Source organism: Morone saxatilis, unplaced genomic scaffold (genome assembly GCF_004916995.1).
Source record: "Morone saxatilis isolate NCDOM2014 unplaced genomic scaffold, NCSU_SB_2.0 Contig4, whole genome shotgun sequence".
Lineage (NCBI taxonomy): Eukaryota > Metazoa > Chordata > Actinopteri > Moronidae > Morone > Morone saxatilis.
In genome coordinates, this window is record NW_023339984.1 from 5183463 (window position 1) to 5189931 (window position 6469).

A 6469-nucleotide genomic window follows, 5' to 3' on the forward strand; every position below is an offset into this window, starting at 1 on the left:
CACACACACACACACAAAGCTATCTCCCACTCTGTTTGCTGGGCTATATTTGCACAGTGGAATAATGTTGGTTCCCTGTGATACTGTGACCCAGAATTCTACCTTTTCTGTGCTTCTGTATTTATATACATTTCTATACAGTACGTGTGTGTGGCAAACTAGGCAACTGCCCAGGCCCCTGCCCCATCCTGGTGGCCCCTATTTTTGGAGCTTTGGGTGCAGTTTGCACACAAGCAACTGGTGCAGATTTTAGCTGAGTTTAACACTGCACTCTCAATAAAAAAGTAGGAGTAAGAGGTGCTCACTCTCTTTCTGTCATACACACACAGATAAGTGTGGTCGGAGTGGTCAGTAAGAAGTGCCAAAGCACTGCTGAGGTCATGAGGGTTAGAGCACTGTGGGGTCAAAGGTCAGACCAGACAGTCAGGCCTCTGCACATGTCCAAAGCAGGTGTCCTAGCAACCAAGCCATGCAGAGGGAGGTAAAGTTTACAAATGCTCAATGGAAGAAAGAAATGTACGCAGCCAGAGTCAAACACATATTCTCTCACACACACAAATTTAGAGACATTATGCAACACATGCTCCAGCATATTGAACACAGTTGTGGGATTTTCCTTCTCAGTGTGATTTAGTGCTTTTGCGTCATTTGGTTGTCTCCATCCGCTGAATTTCATTGCATTCCATCCTCTAATTAGTACAACAAAAAGCATCATTCTGAGAACAACATCACCCACTGTATATTCATATAGTCACATGACATGCTATGAATGCACCAAGTGACAAAACTGACTCAACAGCACATTTGGCTGCAACTTTCCCTGAAATCTTCCAATAAACACACCTTTATTTAACTTCATATTTGCTTCTTTTAGAACCATTTTTTGTAATTATTATTACATTGCTTTGTACACTGTGTAAAGTTACACATTCAGGCTGCAGAGCTGTTCCTTTCCAGATAGACTCAGTGCCTGTACTGAAATATTTCAGTTTCTTTGTTTCCATCATTAGTATACCTGTAATAATGTGATGGAAAGTCTGGTCATTGACTGGTCATGTTTTATTTTTTTATTTTTTTTGCCTTTGTCTGCATTATTTCACTGTCAAGACCTAGGCCATGGGTAAAGACACGGCCACAGCTCTCATTAACACCAACTATAACTCATAATAATGGCTGTCGTGAACCCAAGTGAGCTGCAGCCTTATTAACAAGCATAAATCACAAGGTGGCGGGTTACTCTTGTCTCTTGTGTATTTATAGGCCTACCTCCTATTCATATCCCATAATTAAATCACATACATACACATACAACAAAGACATTTACTTTTTTAGTTCTGCTTCATCCATTTGACATTTATCTACAGCTTTACTGTGACATGGATTATAGAAAGGTTTTACAGTGTCTTTCCTCCTTATGTAATTGTTAATTATTCTTGACAGTTATAAGAAGTGTTAAAGTTGTTTATATTTTTCAGGCGTACCTGAGTTTTTACGCTTCTCTGCTTCAGTTTGCATTTTCTTTGACACTTTATTTTTCTGTGGGGAACTTACACATGGTATTCATAAGGGAATGTTTTTTTTTCCTAATTTAAAGGGAAAGTTACCACATGTAGTACATAGTAAGTAAACAACTTTGATGTGGGCTTTAAGGTTTAAGGTCACTATGATTTAAGTAAGCAATAAATTCCTACATGGCCTGTCTGTGTCCGTCTCAGACACACACACACACACACACATAATGACTTGTCCCTTTTAAGGTCAGGGTTGCAGACATCAAAGCCAAGCAGACAGCCAAGTCAGTAGCCAATTTCAGACATGCACTATACTCTGTAGATGTGCTGGCAATTTTACGCGTCCACATCATGTTCAAGTAATTTTTATGCAAAAGTCACCCCAGCAGTCTTACTGATTAGATTAGATAGAGTTTCTGTAACACTGCTACATTTTCCAAGTTGGTATTGAATGCAATCATGAAAAGACTACAATACAAATAAGGTTATAAACACACATTAGAGAGAGATATTGCATGCTCATCTTGTTCCACTCAGACAACACTTTGATGGACTTAATTATAATTTCTTATGCATGGGGAAATGAAATTAGTTAAATAAACAATAAAATATCACAAATGAGCCAGTTTCAAATTGTAGATGAGATGTTGTTCTCTTGCAGTGCAGAAGGGAGAGGCTTTGGTTTAAGTGATGTTTATGATATTTTGTAGCCTTGCACAGGCAGCATCAAGTTTTGATATGTCTCTTTCTGTTCAGGCCCGTTTTTAAAATGTTACAATTTCACAAGGAGTATTTCGAGTATTTGTCTGTCACGTCTAGGGCTCTCTCTCCCTCTCATGCAAACACACAGATTCAGTTAGTCAGGAGTATATTGTCTTTCCCATCTTTTCTTCATTGATTAGTTAATTGGTAGAATGTGGGACTAGTCACACTTCCTCAGTCCTTTTTCTCACACAGCCTCCATACCACACCCAGACAAACAGACCTGCCACACAAAGGCAATAGATATGGAACATGTGAAGGTTACACGTTCACATTTTATGCAATGCCTTATTTGTCTAATACAGTCATTCTAAATGAGAAATTGAGTAAAATAAAAGTCACACAGTTAAGTCAGTGAGAAAAACAAATCCAAGTGAGTAAGACATTATGACGACGGGGGACTAAAGAGACGGAGCAGATTGGAGCAGAGACAAAGAGAGAAAAGGTGACAGAAAGATGAGAGCATATGGATGGGGGAGGGAGAGAAGAGGAAGAGAGAGAACTAATTAAAGAAAGTAGAGTTTTAGTTGGGTGTTGATTCCACGAGGAGTAATGGTCCCAGGTGTGTGAGATGAGGGGAAACAGAGGAGATGAGGGAAGGGGAAGGAAACTAGGTCCCCATACACCATATGTTCTCTATCTTCCCCTCTTTCTTCTCGCTCTTTTTCATTCCCTTTCATTTCAGGCTTTGCGTTGGCTCAGTGAAAAAAACTGATCTTGGATTCTTTTTCCTCTCCACATCTTCCCCACCATTCTGTTAGCTATTGCAGTGTACTGCAGGTTAAGTAAGGTGACAGTGGGATTGAGTGGGCGGTGGTGTGGAAACTGAGTGATTGTGTGGTTGTTTGCATATGCTTTTTCGTGCGTTTCAGAAAGACTCAATAGCTTTCATGATTTGTCCTCACTATCTCAGGTATGTTTATTAGGGATTTCTATTGGCTGTTCCCTCTGTAGATATGGATTTCAGTATTTGTCTTCATGTCTTTTTATTGTTTAACTTTCTTTGTTTACATTACTTATTGTTTGAAGGTGAATTTATCTGTGTACATTGGTTAAAACTGCAGCTTTGCCAAAGCACTGCAGGTTTGGTTGCTAAAGGTTTTATTAAAGGGCCACTTTGCACGTTGTACTTTGTTCTACAGATCTGAGTACACTACAAGTCCACGTATACTACTGTTTCCTTCCTTGACCACAGTACAGAAACAGACCACGAGTTTAAAATGACATGTCATCTAAAAATAGCAGCTCAACTCACTCACCCTTCCCTCAATGCAGCCCCACTCTGGCTGGATAACCACCCCCCTCATCACGGATCTCTCCACCCCGTCATGAAATGCAAGTTGCTCCCACTGTACATTCCACCCAGAGGAATGAGCCAACTCCCCTGTAAATTAGAGAGCGGGGGGCTAGTCATTGTTTTCTGCCAAACAAAGGCAGTTAGCAAGCAGGAGTGGAGCAGCTTCCAACCGGTGGTTAGTTGGGCTTACCGGCCGGGGCCCTGGAGGGAAACTGCTGCCGCTGTGTCACCAGGTAGGAGTGCCTCAAGGCTCAGTCCCGGGGCCCTTCTTTGGTCTCTTTTTTCCCCCTCTTTGTTGTGACTGTGTGTATGTGTGCCCATGTGTGGGCCCTCAGGCTGTTGTCAGGCAGATCATGGTAGCTGTTGTGAGTTAGCCCGGCTGTCTGTGTCTACCTACATGCCTCTGTTCCCTAAATAAGGAGAAAGAAAGAAGGAGAAGGAGAGGAGGTAGACAGGGGATGGGAGGAGGGGGGTTACAACAGAGGGATGGAGCAAGCGCATTCCTCGACGTGCACAAAACATGTCCGCAGGGGGAACTGCAAGCCCAGCAAGATTCACAGACTTCCAACTTCTTAAAACAAGACTCCCCTCTTCTCCCCCTTACCATCCTTGTCCTCCACCTTCCCCTCCTCCCCTTCTCCTTGGCCCTGGAGTGGTTTAAGTAAAGGGATAATCTGTGGAGGAATTCCAAAAGGCAGGAATCCAGGGATTATCCGAAGAGGAAAATGGTAGATGATGGAATATTTAAGGGTTTACCTGAAATGATTGCTTGGGTTTTAGGCTTTGGGGTTTGAATTTTGTGACAACAATACCAATTTCAGTTTACAAATAAGGTGATAAAAATTAACCAAACAATACAGCCTAAACAGGATGTGCTGGCTCCTCTCTGAGACATTTCCAGTATATAGTGCTGGTAACAGTGAAGATACATTTTACATTTAGGTAGAATGACAGTGGACCTGGGGGGGTTGAGCAAAAAAACATCAGCCATTGAATTAGCCAAGGTTCATAATAGGCATCCTGATCAACAATGTCATGTTCTTCAAGCTATTTGAAGACGTAACGTCAATAGATAAATAAAATAATCAACAAATTAATCAATAATGAAAATTATCCTTAGTTATAGCCCTAAACAATCCAAACTTAGACTAATAGTATCCACCCCAAAACACCAAAGTGGAATATATATACCATTTAAACTCTAAACTTTCCATAGCAAAGTAGAGTACTACAGCAATAATTCCATAATCCCACTGGACTTTACTTGACCCTCTATATACTGTACAAAAAAACCTGGTGGTGTTCTATATGTGGCTACAATAAATATAGGCTGGCAGCAGAATGATGTTACTGTGTATGGCTGTGTTATTGTAAACAAGCTACATCTTTGGGGCTTAGCTCCTCCTGTCCTACTTAACTAGTCGATAAACAGGCTTTAGCTGTAATTATGGTGATGTCTGATATTGCGCCTTCTTACATCATGCTGCTATCTTGTTTATGTGTTTTGTCTGGCCGTGTGTTATTTGTGCGTGCATTTGTGCAAGTCTGTCATGATATCTCCAAGTGTGTGTGTGTGTGTTTTGGATGTCTAAGGATATAATGACGGTGGGTGTATGTCTTGTCTGGTAGCTGTAATCACTGCCACTCTGTGTGGTTGGTCAGTACATTAGGTTCTGTTCTACTTATATGTATATACTATATGTGTGTCTATTTTCATATGAACAAGGAGAATTACATCAGATACTGTATTTTTGAAATGCCTCTGCCTATTTTCTACTAAACTGTCAGTGATATCTGTTATGGTCTTTAATATTATTAGGCAATACTGTAGCACTTTAATGATACACTATGTAGCCAAAAGTTTGTGGACATCCCTATATCCAAGTTTCCATGGCTGTGTATACAAAGCAAGGTCCATTAAGAAACAGTTTTCTAAGTTTGGTGCAGAAATGCAGAACATTTGACTGGCTGACACAGAGCCCCGACCATGACCCCATCCAACACCTTTGAGATGAACTTGAACACCAACTGCAAGCCAGGCCTTTTCGTCTTACATCGTGTTGTACCTCACTAATGCTCTTAGGGTTGAATGGGAGCAAATCCCTGCAGCCAGCTTCCAAAATCGTGTGGAAAGCCTTCCCAGAAGTGGAGGCTGTTACTGCAGCAGATTCATGCCTATGGTTTTGTAATGAGATGTTCAGCAATCTCATATTGGCAGCAGTCAAAAGTAACTACATTAAATACATCTACTCAAGTACTGTACTTAAGTTTCAGATTAAGATTTGAATGTTCAATATGTTTGTACATGTGAGAAGTAAAGATATTCTAAAAAAAATTTTACATGAAGAATATCATCAATTATTTTCTGAGAAAAATATGAAAAGCTTATAAAATACACATTGTAAAGAAATAAAGACCGTGGATTTTGTGGACCTTTTTGACTTGTGACCTTTTACAAGGAGTGTGCAGTTGGGGCCCCTTGTCGTATTTTGCCCGATCCCAGTTTAGAAACCACTGGACTAAACCACTGAACTGTATATAAAGTAGTTAAAACGGGCTACATGCTTTTGACCAAGCAGTGGACGTGCAAGTCTGCAAAAGGCAATGTAATACAATAGATGTGTGGATATGTGGCTGGCTGTTTGAAGTGGCTTTTTACTGAAGCATAGCACAACTCCCTACAATATATATTTGTCAATGCTACTGATAAATGTTGTGTGTATGTGCATATGATTTCTTATATCTGTGGTGTGCTTGCTTTTCAGGTACAGGCAATATCTGGCCCACCCAGTCAGTGCACAGCAGTGACAGGTAAGAGGAACAAGCATGTCTGTGCGTGCGTGTGTGCGTGTGTGCGTGTGTGTGTGTGTGTGTGTGTGTGTGTGTGCGTGCTCAGTGG

The 6469-nt window shown here is 40.9% G+C and overlaps 1 protein-coding gene across 1 annotated transcript in view; it reads left to right on the forward strand.

The window, feature by feature from the left end:
* The window catches only part of kdm6ba (lysine (K)-specific demethylase 6B, a), an 88069-nt gene that overhangs the window by 22196 nt on the left and 59404 nt on the right, over positions 1-6469 (forward strand). Inside the window, exon 4 of the mRNA XM_035675855.1 lies at positions 6336-6381. The gene's annotated coding sequence lies outside the window, so the exon portion shown is untranslated. The remainder of the gene's footprint in view (positions 1-6335; positions 6382-6469) is intronic.